Source organism: Myripristis murdjan, chromosome 13 (genome assembly GCF_902150065.1).
Source record: "Myripristis murdjan chromosome 13, fMyrMur1.1, whole genome shotgun sequence".
Lineage (NCBI taxonomy): Eukaryota > Metazoa > Chordata > Actinopteri > Holocentriformes > Holocentridae > Myripristis > Myripristis murdjan.
This window is the reverse complement of record NC_043992.1, coordinates 3791815-3805673: the sequence shown is the minus strand read 5'-3', so window position 1 is coordinate 3805673 and position 13859 is coordinate 3791815. Positions and strand designations below refer to the sequence as shown.

The window sequence follows — 13859 nt, the reverse complement described above, 5'->3', positions numbered from 1 at the left end:
TCCGGGAGGAGTCAGAAAGATGCGGTCAGTCACAGCAAGGCTACACTGACACAGACGCTTTCTCAAACAGTGTGCCAGGAAACTTGGGAGTGATACTATTTTTGCCAACATGCAACAGTGGCCTTTGAACATCATAAAATTCACCAGACACTGCAACTACCGAATTAATTTCAACAGCAGCAACAGCCACATTTTGGGGTAAACACAGTTGGACTTCCAAGTTCTGGCTGGTTAAGTGCCAAAGTGTCTGGTAAGCTAGACAACCTAGCATTTGGCTGGTGTTTGGTAACAATTTCCCACCCTGTTTGGGAGTAGTGCCAGTCCCTTGGATGTGGTAATCCCTATCCAGGTTGGATGATAAATTTTGGGGTCATTTTCTTGAATTTTAAGTAGGACTTAGCCTATATTGTCTTCAATGTGTCCAGTATCAGGGTTGGTTTACTTGCCGGGATCCTAAACAAAACAATGTGCTGTTCAGGGAAAAAAATAAATAAAAACACTGACATTTACTTGTAAAAATGTGTTGCTGTCATTGATGGGAAAAACACTGAAGTTATTAAACAATTTCAAGCTTTTTCCAATGAGATGCTAATATTTTTCAAAGGGAAATTACTTTTACTTTTTGATGTTTCTCTCTGAAAATGGATAGTTCTTGAATCAAAGCTTTGAAATACAATAATCTGTTCTGTCCTGAAAACACTAAAGACTGATTTTGAAATAATCTAAGGAGAAGTACATGGGTGGTCCAGAGCAGAAAAGACACAGTCTGTCACAAAAACACTTTCCTGACACATTAGCATACAGCAACACAAAACACACTGGTCCCTTGGGTGTTCACAAGACTTGGGGTCAATTACCAACTAGAATAAATGGACTGATCTATTGGAAACAGTGCTACAGAGACTGTTTTGTACCAACTAAACATACAATGCATCTGGTAGTCTACTGTTAAATAAAGTTGCTTGTTACTGGTCAAACATTGGCTATTTCACCAGAGAGACTCACAGACATTTTGTTGGGTCGGGTTATTCTTCAACATAAGATTAGTTACAAATTTGTGCGCTGACGGTGAAACATTTCTCCAGCAGTGACATTACTCCACCACAGACCTACTTCTGACACTACCAGGGCTGGTTAGTGGTCAAACTCTATCAAAATTGTCCAAAATGCTGCTTTTTTTTTTTTTTTTTTTTTTTTTAACAGGCTGAATATTGTGGTTTAAAAAAATCATAATGCTATTGATTCTACAGATATTGTGATTCCATTCAGTTTTAGTAGGAATGATCATTTTTGCATTATAATTTTCTTATAGCTTTTAAAATAATTTAGTATCATTTCTGCATGGATCATGTACCAGAAAGTAGGCTACAATTTGTGGGCAAGACGTCTCTGCAACACCATACTTTACTTACAATGTTTTGTCATGCAGTTTACCATTATCAAAAAACTGCAGTTCCTGCAGCCATAATGCAGTTTCAATAATATTTTGACTGATTGTTCAGACTCCACTTTTCTGTTTGTTTGTAGTTATCTCTTCTGTATTAGACCTTTCGTTTGGAAAAGCAAAAAGCATGAATAAACACTATACAAAACATAAATACTGTTTTGTTATGCTGATAATGCTTTTCTGTGATAAAGTTTCCTAAATTCATACTTAAGTGTCGTTTCATTGTTGTTGAGCATTTTGTCGACTGTTAAGGAGTTGTAGCCTGAAGCATGATTACATTCCCTCCATTTCCACGCATCTAATTCCTTACCACATGACTTAGGTTGAATTTGTGCAAATCATCTTCTTAAGCAAACTTCTGAGGCAAATATTTTCTCAGGATGTTTTATGCAACCAGGCACTGGGATGTAGGAAATGACCACCTACTAGTTTCATTTCAAAGTAAAAACTGTCCATTCACAATTTCTGTCCTGCAGCTTCCTTGGCCCTCTGTATCAACAAATTTGGGATGGCCTGAGAGAGTGACAGGTGAAGCCATTACCTGGGAAACACCTCATCAGCCTCAGACATCACTTCCCTCCGATCTGATGGCTTTCTGTCTGTGGCATCTGTGAGGCATACCTTGCATAACTATCTTTCCAACAAAACATGAACAACACTCAGCGGGTTGAAAGGCCAATGTAAACAGACTTCAAAAAGCCAAAATAAATCTTCACAAGACTGGATGATTCATGTAAGAGACAGCTTAGAAGATCTGACCTTACCAGCCAAACATTCAACAAGGGTGATGGACCTAAGATATTACCTCAACCTTACATCTTGAACCGATACATGACAGTAAGAGAAGATAAAAAGAGCTAGGCCTGCACTGGACGAGGATATCTGCTCCACCACTTGACCAAAAAAATTTCCTTACTAAAATAATATTTTTTTAAATCAATGATGAAATAACAGTGCAATCAGAACAAGGAAAGAAGGCAAAAAATGAATTCACACCACTGACCGCATTCTCCAAATGAAAATTGTTTACATTTTTTTAATCCATGTTTTGGGCAGGGATGTTCACAGCTTCCTAAATTCATTCTGGTGCTGTGACCTACAATTGAGGGGACAAATCAGGACAAATCCTTCATCACATTCAAATCCTGCAAATCCTGAGCATTAGCATCTCATCTTTCAAGTACTGAAAACAAAGGAGGAAAAAGCAACACTCCCGTAACACAGTTCCTACCACTAATACTCAGAAAAAGGACAACATTGATATTTTGGTATTCAGAATTTGTTTTCAGTATCAGTGTGGGCCAAAATCACAGATAGGGCTGGCATTTGAGATCCACCATGATTCACTTCACAAAGACCAACAGTCATTAGGCAGTGAGACAGACCGTAATGTGATTCAGCCGAAGGCATCTGCCTCTTCTCAGACAATCTTATCCAACTACAAGAGAGGACTCAACTGGGAGAGAGAAACATTAGGAGTCAGAGAAAAATAAAGCAGAAATTAGGCAGGGGGTCAGACAGATCCTTGTAATGTATCCCCAGTGTCTGGTCAGCTGCCTGACACCTACAGGTCAGAGGTCACAGGCCTGCAGGCTGCATTTAGTGGCTGGCCAAGTATCAGTTTTTCTTGCTGACAGAGCTGCTGCAGTACTACTACATAAGTATGTGAGCAGCACAAATTCATACTACCTAAAAACATGAAAGAGGAGAACATGCATAAATGGAAATGCAAAGCAAAGATGTGAATTTTAAATCAACTGCACAACTTGTGCTTAACCTTTTGAAATCCTGCAGCCTGCAGCTTTTATTATGAAAGTTATAATTTCGTCCACTGAACAAAATTCACTCTTTTTATTTTAATTTTCTTGAGGATGTTAATACCATCATTATAATTATAATTACCATTTATTCACCTTTTCCCCATGTTCAAAAAAATAAAAATAAAAAATCAAGTGACTTTGCTTAGGTTTCAAAGAGCTAATGTCTTTTCTATTTTCCTTATTTTCCACTAGCATGTGTGCTCCATGAGAAAACATCACCAAATAGACATGTAGTGAGAAAGAGCAGAGTGACAGAGGAATCTGATCCTGGGTCAGAGACAGTCCTAAATCTCTTCACTACAATCCATCAATGTGCTGTAGCAGACAGTCCTTTAGCAAAGTGTTTCTAAAACTCTGGACTGAAGGCCATTACTGGATCTCCCTGTCAGATGGCATATTGAGGCAACAACTAATATTTATAAGGAAATCATGGTTTTAATCTGGGCAAGAAAGTCACATTTTTGTCTACAAGACAAAATAAGCAATAAATCCTGACTACATCTGTAGAATAGAGAAGGACCACTAGGTAATGGATGGCAGCCTACCAAAAAGGATGGTAGGAATATCAGCCACAGCTGGGGAAAAAACAGCATTTGGCTTATAGCAATTTCCCACACTGGTTTTAATTTAGACTCATCATTTTTAATGCAAGTGGTCCCTGAAGGTGGTGTACCCCAAGACAAATAAAACAAGCATTAGCTGGTACTTGAGACTGAAAACACAGAAGCATGATGGGAGACACCAGCAAGGAGATGGCAGAATTTAGGTTACTGCTGTTGTTATGTTGCTCTGACATGAACTGGCCACTGCTGAATCAGGGGTGATAATTAATAGCTTGTTCTCCCACTACTGTAAACACATGCCCCCTCTCTCTCTCTCTCTCACTCACACACACACACACACACACACACACACACACACACACACACACACACACACACACACACACACACACACACACACACACACACAAACAGAGCCAGCAGGACCTCTCTCCCAGCCTTTCTAAGATTTATAAAGTGCTGTGCAAACACACACATTGAGTGACCTTGGAGCTACTGACTGCTGTACCTACATCAGCCTGTTCACAACGCTTTGTGTGCATGCGTGTGTGGCAACCTCAGCGTTAACATTACACTGAGAGAGCCTACATCTGTCAACTATTACTGTAAATGAGGGAGTTAAGATAGGGAACTGCTTGTTACACTTCCTAAAGTTCCCATGACACACAACTGCATACGCCTACTATCACTCACAGGATAAATCAAAGACTGTGCATCCCACGTCCATCACCTACAAATGCCTGAAGAGATCCTAAAATGACATTTTTAGCACATAAACAAACACAAAGTTGATTAGGCCAATTCAAAAAGCAACAAGTTCTGGTACCTGTTTTTTTCCCCCCATGTAATTACATTCATTTGTCAAAGTGCGATGAGGTTGGCTCTTCAGGGGAGCACAGAGCAACTAATGAGGGTGTTTCACCACCATGTGGACTAATAATCACACCAGGGACCTAGACCACTGCAAAATCAATTTTGTTTTAACAATTCCAGAACACACTTTTCTATTCTTAGCAGTAAAAATAGCCTACACTGAATCAGCAGTCGTAACTTTAACCAATTGCGCTGCACAATTAATTGAAATCATCTCAAAAGTCACAACATAGATAAGTGCATTATCCGACTTGTGGGAGCTACAATTTGTGTGTGTGTGTGTGTGTGTGTGTGTGTGTGTGTGTGTGTGTGTGTGTATATATATGTGTATATATATATATATATATAGAAAGAGAGAGAGAGAGAGAGAGAGAGAGAGAGAGAGAGATAATAGTGCAAAACGAACACTCCTATTAAAAACGAAAATATTATAGCAACATTTGTCAAATTAATCGCAACATGATTTTTTGCCCATATGGTGCAGCCCTAGTTTAACTTCCTGTACCATTTTGACACAAAAGCACAGGGTGGCAGTGAGTCACTATCATATCTGCTGCCCTCCTCTTCCACCCATGTGTCACTAACACTTGTGCACAGACTGATGATTCGGACAGCAGCCTGAATGGAAGTCCAACAGCTGTCTCTATGGTCACAAATATCATTACTGTCAGTAACAGGTTTGAGTGGCAAAAGTCGGGCAACTGGGGAATTAAACCAGACGCTCCCAGTACAGAGGACTGTCTATGTGAAACAGAAATCCCCCCTTTTGCCCCCCCTCCCCTTCACACACGAGCCTTTGTCTTTGCTCGCATACAATAAAGTTATTATGTTTTTTTTTTTTTTGACTGACAGTTAATCCTTTGCTGTGGGAGATTTGAGCAACACAGCGAGTTTTGTTGTCGGACCAGATTAATTTTCTCTCGGTCCGAGCAGCTCAACACAGCCTGTTAGAAGTTGTATCAGCCTCTAAGTCTCACTTAACACTGTAAAACTACTGGGACACAACGCCGGACATCTACATAGATGCATACAAACCACTTTAATTTTCGTGGATACTCACGTTAATCACAGGTACAGCGATACAACAATCCACCTGATGTCATGTCGGACACGGGGAAGCGACACAGCTCTCGACGAGGCAAACAGAGACTCCAGCCAACAAAAGTTATTTCCGCGACGAAATTAAACTCAATAAAACCGTTGGAGGCGTCGCTGCGTGTCCTGAACAGCCCAAATGGATGCTCGAAGTTGACGGCGAAGACCTGGGAATGAATAATACCGTCAGATTAAGTGTTGCGGCTGCTGGGTTGTGATATAAAGTCCGTCGCATTCCTATGGTTTCAGCAAAATGCGGCCCAGTATCATGACGTCACCGGGAAACAGGGAGTGACGGAGAGAGGAGAGCGAGCGAGCGAGAGAGAGAGAGTGAAAAGGGGGGTCCCTGTGTCATGTGTGTGTGTTCGTGTGTGTGTGTGTGTGTGTGTGTGTGTGTGTGGTCAATGTGTCTTTTAACGAGATACTGAATCCTTTACCTGCTCACTTACTGTAACTTCAAAGTTTTGGCACTTTGATAAAAACAACGTATCCTTTTCTCCTTTTAATCTACAACTTGTCACGCTTGATTATTCCAGTATCACAGAAATAATAATAATAATAATAATAATAATAATAATAATAATAATAATAATAGTAAAAAACGTTAACTACTCCCACAACTCATGAGATAAGTCCATTTTTTTTTTTTTTTTTACTTTTCTTTATTTTTATATGAAAACGCTATTACTTTTACTTCCAGGTGAATAACTTTGAAATGCCAATTCCTAGGACCTGGGACTTCATACATAATTACTCCAGTATCACAGGAATGTTTTGTTACCTGTGATGAATTGTGTCTCAGGCACTGGCTCTTTCTGATGCTGGTTTGCTTGTAATGTCAGTTAACAAGTTATATTTTGCTCTACTCATAATGGCAAGCAAAAAAGCCCAACAATTTAAGTTTGAGGTCACAATGCAATGGAAAATAATAGCATTACCTGATTTCTATCATAACATAAACATATCTAACAAGATGCATTTGTACTATGTTTTTTATATGACAACCATATTACTTTTACTTCCTGGAGAACCACATATTTTTAGTGGTTACTTCATGTTAAAAGAAAACCCATCGACCGTCACACATCACAACTTTCAATGTGACCCAGTTGGCAACAAGGTGTAGCACTGTATTTCTTCATCCCATGTAAATCTAAGTGATACAGGTGTTTTATTTTTCCAATGTAGGTGCTGTGGTTGCGTCCTGCTGGCTGGAATCTATGGGAGCCCTCAGTTAGACAACATGTCACTCTTCTTGTAATTTAGGCTTAGTTAGCTTGTGCAGCTTTGAATATAAAAAATAATAAATTAAAAGAAGTAGAACATAACAAGCCGGAATCACATGATCCTGTTTCACTTTGTAACAGCTGAGTGCAGTGTTGAAATTAATGCTATTTATAACAGTCTGATTAAGACGCACTATTGTGAAATACCATGTCTGTCTGCTATTATGAACTGATCCATCATCATAGAGATTATGAAGGAGGCAGAAGAAAGAGAGCTGTGGTAAGGCTAGGTTCAATCAGGAAACAACAAAACACATTATTATAAACACAAGAAACCGTGTGTAAAATAAGCTGCCTCAGCACTGCAGTTTTAATCACAACAGCACAACTTCTGTTGTTTTTTATTTACCAAAAAACATTTGAACTGATTTTCTGACTGTGTCTCACTTTGTTTCTTGTCGGGCTGGGAGCATTGTCAGTCTAACTTGTAAAAAACTTGCATAGCGCATCCATCATCAACAAATAAAAACAAGGAACTTAAGCGCAACCCTGAATTCAGAGGGAAATTCCAGGAAGCAGACTTACACAGGTAGTCAAACAACTCAAAGTGATTACACACACATCTACACTTGCAACAGCTTTGTATATTACATTTTATCAAATTATATCTAGAATACTGGCTCTCGTGGATGTCTAGTTGTCATACCACCCAATGATTTAACACTACAAACAACAAAGAAGCTATGTCTGTAACTTGCTTTGTGGAATACTTTGTGGAATATATTGTCTTCAAAATTCTCTTCACACTTAAATCAGAAACATCATTATGAGTTAACACATGGGCTCAGTGTCTTTGTAGTACAATAAAGTGCTTGTTTGTCCAGTTACTTCCTTCCATTTTCTTATCTTGCAAGCAGACAATAAGGTGTCAAACTCAATAAGGAAAAGGCCCGTTGATATTCCTCTCAGAGTAAAAATACAGCAGGAACAGGTCCACTTGGTGCATCAGAGCCAGGAAAACACAAACCAGCCAATCCTTAGGCTCAGTTCAAACAAAGCACGCAGTGTTGCGGCCAATCGGGGCCGACTTCCAGGAGCAGGTTGTGGAATGTGGAAAGGTCAACGATAAAAAAGAGAGAGCGAGAGAGAGGACTGAGCAAAACTTACCAGCTAGCTTCCACACACTTTCTCACACATACACACACACGTTATCTAGACTGACGACACACAGGACTTTGAGATTTCTACCTGCTCTGAACTCACTCGCCCAAACCTGCCCTGCAAGTTCAGGAAAGATTAAGATGTAAGCTGTCAGCTTACATCTAAAATATCAACAATGATTTCAAGTCAGCAGCGAAAACATTAAAATAATTTGCAGATGAACAACCTGACATGCTGTATGACAGAAGAATGTATCAAAACAGGACAACACACTTTGTCAATAGTACAAAGTTACATTTGAAATGAACATGAAGACTAAAAATACTGTAGATCGGTTGGAGTATATGTCTAGCACTGCCATTTTACTAAACATAAAAACAGTGCACCAAGAAACCACTTCATTTTTAAAGCCTCTGAAACTGAATTTCAAACTTAAAACCCTACATTTAACTGTAATCATGACCTTTTTATGCAATTGAGTTTACAAAATGTAAATTAAGGTGTGCAGCTAGCCTGATCAAAGCAGTCTGTTATCCAACGTCGTGATTCTGCATGCTAATTGCAAAAACAAGGGGCAATTACCTCCAGAGAGAGGTGAAATGTCGCTGGTGTATTGTGGCTGTGGGTGGTAAGACTGACCGCTCTTCTTGCCACTTTTAAAATCATTCTCTATTCGAGCTGACTGATAAAAATATAACCAATCAGTTTAATTTTGAGGGGAATGAGCCAATGTGGCCAATGGACAGCAAGTTTCCGGATGTAATCCGTGTAAGAGAAGATAATGATGGCAGAAACAAGCAAAAATTACAGAATCAGAGAGAGTGAGTGTTGGAAAGTCCACGTCCCTGGGCCTTTCTGCACAAACATTGATTTTTTCAAACACTTTTCACTGGAAGTAAGACTAGCATAAATGCAGTCTAGGTGGAAAACTATTACTGGCCTCAGGCCAAATGCTTCTACATTTGAGCTGTGGCTGGCATATTTGTCTAAATCCAACAGACATTTTGGCTGGTAGGTAGCCAACCCTCTTGTGGAGTGATGTCTATCCTAAAAATCTACTTGGTTAGTAAAATACTGAAAGTGGACGGTAAATTCTGCAATCTGCCAGCCACTGTGACTGCTGGGCAAAACAGCACTCTTCCTGAATGGGATGTGTTGTTGCTTTAGAGCCACGCCTTTCCTCCCTGCTCTGATCTCTTACTTATGGTTAGGGAGGTGAGGAAGAGAAGGGACAGGTCATGCATATATATTTTAGTCAGTGTCATGAAACGTCACAGAATGCTAGCTAGCCTGTGATTCATCGTCTGACGGGGCCCTCAGCTGCACCATCATTAAATGGTGACAGTCATACGTCACATCATACTCCCCCATCATTACTGAAGTTAAGAGGCGTCCAAACTGGTAACACAGTAAGAGGGAAAATTACCTCCAGCTGTCAATTAACACAGGTAGACATCCCAACCAATCTGGGAAGGGAAAATGAATGAAAAACACAGTCGTCTCTTCATAAGCTACAAGAGATTTGTCTCCTCCATGAGTAAAACATAAGCTGCTCAGTTGTCGGCAGTAGAAAACTACAGTTAACTAAACAGCTTCAAATGCAAATGTATCAAACTCTGTAATGTTACATCTGAAGCAACCACTGCACAAAAACACATGCATGATCAGTCAACAAAAGAAGATGCCATCATGCATCTATTTGTCACTGTCATTTAGAGTCATTAGGCATTTTTTGCTAATAATGTAAAATTGACTAATTTCATGCCAAAAAACCTTTTGTCTCAAGAAATGTATTTTTGGCAGTGTGAAAAGCCTCTTTTTGGCAGCATCTTGGCTATTTTGGGACACTGAAATCCTACTGAAGACTAATGAAGTGGGTTAAGTTGGTCAGCAGCTTTTTAAAGGGTTATTCAACAGAAAGGAAAACTATTGGATACATTTCTTGCCTTTAAATGAAGAATTCATCTACAAAAAACATGCTAACAACTGAATAAATGGATTTTTTTGAAAGAATTTCCAAAAGATATTTATTAAAAGTAAGATAACTTTACTGTAGCTTTATTAGGAGCGAACAACACATCTTACAGGGTAGTATTCTGTGATGCAAGATGACACTGACTTTGTTGGTTATTCTTTTCAGGTACACTCGGGTAATCAATCAGCCAGACAGCCAGACAGCATCCAGGAACCAACCCCAATTGGGTTCTGGCTGTGCACCTGCTGTGCACAGGGAGTTTTGTTCACTCATATTTATTAAAAGCTCAACATTGGACCAATGTATCTATCTCACACTACCATAGTTACTGTCCATATCACATTGACAGGAAAACCACCATGATTGAGTTAAGTGTATCTGTATGGCTGAAGAAACATGAGAACACTTCCCATTTGGGCAGATGTTGTACACTGGGCTGTAACATGCATCTGTTTAATCCTATGGTTTAATCACATACCCTGTTTATCCTCCAGCCTCGCAGCCTGCAGAGCAGACCAGTCCTATATAGGGATGTCACGATTATTTGATTTCACGAATATCCGCGATTTTAAACGCCACAGTTAATTATTCGTGAAGGTTCCTAAACACCGTCACTTTCCTAAGATCACGCCGGACGCGGAACCATAGGCAGCGCAAGTCGCACGGAACCAAAACAACTGCGAACTGCGAAAAAAAAAATATGCCCTGCGTTCCAATTCCCCGTACTACCATACTATTTAGTAGGGGAAAAAAAGATTTAGTATGTCCCAACACATAGTATGTCACATGCAGTATGCCAAGAATACCAGGATGTTCTACTACATCCGGTCAGATTTCGCAGTATGGATTTCAGCATGCTGCTCTGGCCATTCTGACCCACAATCCTATGCGCAGCGGACGTTACGTCGCACTGACTGAGTTGTGTGTACAAGCCACACCCACATACAGAGGACAACAAAACACACATATCGCACAAAACTCGCTCAATGACAGCAGAAGCGCCAGGAAGACGGAAGATCAGAAATATGACAGACGACAGCGCAGTATGAAACAGGCACCGGCATTTTGAAAACAACATTCAAATTTGCCGCTACGGACGGCAGCGGAAGTGAGCGAGAGGGTCGGACTTCAGGGATGATGTATGTAGTGTGTCCCAATAGGATGCATACGCATGCATATTTCATACTAAACTACATACTTTGTAAGGGCAGCTGCAGTACATACTATAAGTAAAAAGTATAAGTATGCGATTTGGAATGCAGGGTCGGGTTCGCCCAAATTCATCTAACAGAAATTTCTCTGGATCCAATAGAAGTGCAGCTTTCGTTCTCAACCACACTAACATACGCCTACTAGCCAATCAGAAGTACGGCGGGGGCGGGACTTGGTTGTTGACAATCAGGCGCTCCATGTGCCGTCGAAATTAAGCCTCGTTAGCCTTCAGACGCACATAGACAGATACCGGTATGTCTATGGTGATGCACTGCAACCCACAGGATGGACTGCAGGTTCATGAAGCCCGGGGAAGACAGCAAAGATGTCTCTTAAACCGATGATGTCGGAGCCGACAGTATTCGGCATGCCTACTCTACATATCTTTATCTCCTAGATCGTTTATGACATAGGCCTACAGAAACTTAAAAAAATGTCGGAAACCGGAGAAACAGAGCTTTGCGCCTATATACAGTACCATTGCGGTAACTCCGTAGGACTACTGACACTTCGACTGTCCAATCACAGAAGAGTCCCCGGTGTGTCACATGTTTGTAATATATGAGCTTCTCATGCCGTTAACTCCTGAAGCAATGGTGCGACCGAAAAAATTCAGATGGTTTCTGAAAGCAGAGAACCGGATGGTGTGCAAAAGCACTCACTCATTGCACAATTCTACAAGCATAAAAAGCATGTGACATTGTCATTTATTTTCACTGTTACAATGTTATTTATGTTTCAAAGGGCAGCTAAATATTATTTTTGTTATGTTGGCATGGAAATAAATGAAACATGAATATATATAAGGAGTGTTCATGTGATTTTATACATTTATAGTGTGAAATTAATTAATATATAATAATCATAAAATCGTGATTATTTCTCTGACAATAATCGTACCAAGAAAATCTATAATCGTGACATCCCTAGTCCTATACAGCACCAATTGACAGCACTGAAACAAAAGTCTCGCCTGTATCATTCAGGATATTCTAGCATTATGGCACTGTTTCACCTCCCACTACAGATTCAATACGCTGCCATTCACAAGTATTGCAACACCAGTTAGCAACCAAGGTGAAATTTGGCCACTACCGAGAATTCTTTTTGTTCAAGATTGTGCGTGTGTGCGTGTGTGTGTGTCTAGGTGTGCATGTGTGAGGCTTCCATATCACCCGGAACATGCAGGTCCTAGCTTGATTGTGAGGCTGTGATTAAAACGATTGCACATGCAAACATGAGCACACAATGCCAAGCTCAGCTCCTCTGTGCAGACAGACAGACAGACAGACAGACAGACAGACACACACACACACACACACACACACACACACACAAACACACACACACACACAAACACAGAGGAGAGCAGCAGCACAGCGGTTAACCTGAACAGACAGTGCATTGTCATAAAGGGCCGCAGAAGAGCAAACGACCACTATTATGATTGCAGCCTCCTCTTGGACAAGGCAGCCATCGCCTCCACTGAAAACAAAAAACAGACGTGAAAACAATATTGGCTTTCTTTAAAATCACTATCGTCCCAACCACATGATGTGAGACACAATGTGCAGCTCAGCCTGTCACTGTCAGGAGTGGAAGATAAGGTCAGTCTGAGGTGGCATATATAGCCTAGCAGCCACTGGGACTTCACATCCAGCCATCTGCCTCCAAGAGACACCACTGGTTCACCAGATTCACATCTTAAGTTATAAAAATATGGCAAATTTTAGGCAAATGAACTTTTTGATTACTCTACTGTTGTGCAGTAGCAGCAGTTGTGGTAGCAGTATTTTATACTGGCCCAGGGCAATGTGGCCAAAATACAAAATCCAAGAAATCAAGTGAGTTTTCAATGGGTTAAATAGTTTAGATGTTGTCATACTTGAAAACTGACAAGCAGTAGTGAGATTAAACCAGAAAGAAGAAAATATTAACATGATCCCTCATACATTTCCTGCATTGTGACAATTTCTAGTGGATTACAGTGAAATTCAACTAGTCATCATTTTAATGATGAATCCCTGGCAACCCTTTGGGGTTCATGGACCCCTGTTAAACACTGAAGAAATTGTCTGTATTTTGGTTAGAATCAACTGGTATGAGAGAATAGGTTCCCAGTCAAAAAGGGGCACAATTGCTTTAAAATAGTTTAATTTTGCAAGACGCTACTGTATCCCTTTAAGGGCGAGGAACGTAAGCTCACAAGCTACCTCAGCTGGTTTCAGTGAGCGTGTGGCCTTGATAACAGCCAAGCCGGTCTGCAGGCACAGACTTATCAGATTTTTTTTTTTACTGTAAATCTGCATCCACCTCCACAATGCTGGCCTTGGACCCAACCTTGGTGGTTGCAAGTGAGCCTCAAAAGTAGGCCTGTTATTGTTATGATATTGACATTTTTTCCCCTTCATACGGTGTTCATTGCCTCTGTTCCTGAGCACCTAGAGGGCCATGTTGATGTTGGCTGCCTCGTTCATTCCAGAGGGG

General features: G+C 40.4%; 1 protein-coding gene across 2 annotated transcripts in view; it reads right to left on the bottom strand.

Moving 5' to 3' along the window:
* pak4 (p21 protein (Cdc42/Rac)-activated kinase 4) overlaps positions 1 to 13859 on the bottom strand; it is a 58471-nt gene that overhangs the window by 36968 nt on the left and 7644 nt on the right. Inside the window, exon 1 of one of the 2 annotated variants that reach the window (XM_030066482.1) lies at positions 5764 to 6098. The exons of the other annotated variant lie outside the window; for it this stretch is intronic. The gene's annotated coding sequence lies outside the window, so the exon portion shown is untranslated. Of the gene's footprint in view, positions 1 to 5763; positions 6099 to 13859 lie in introns of those variants that run through there. 2 annotated transcript variants of the gene reach the window in all.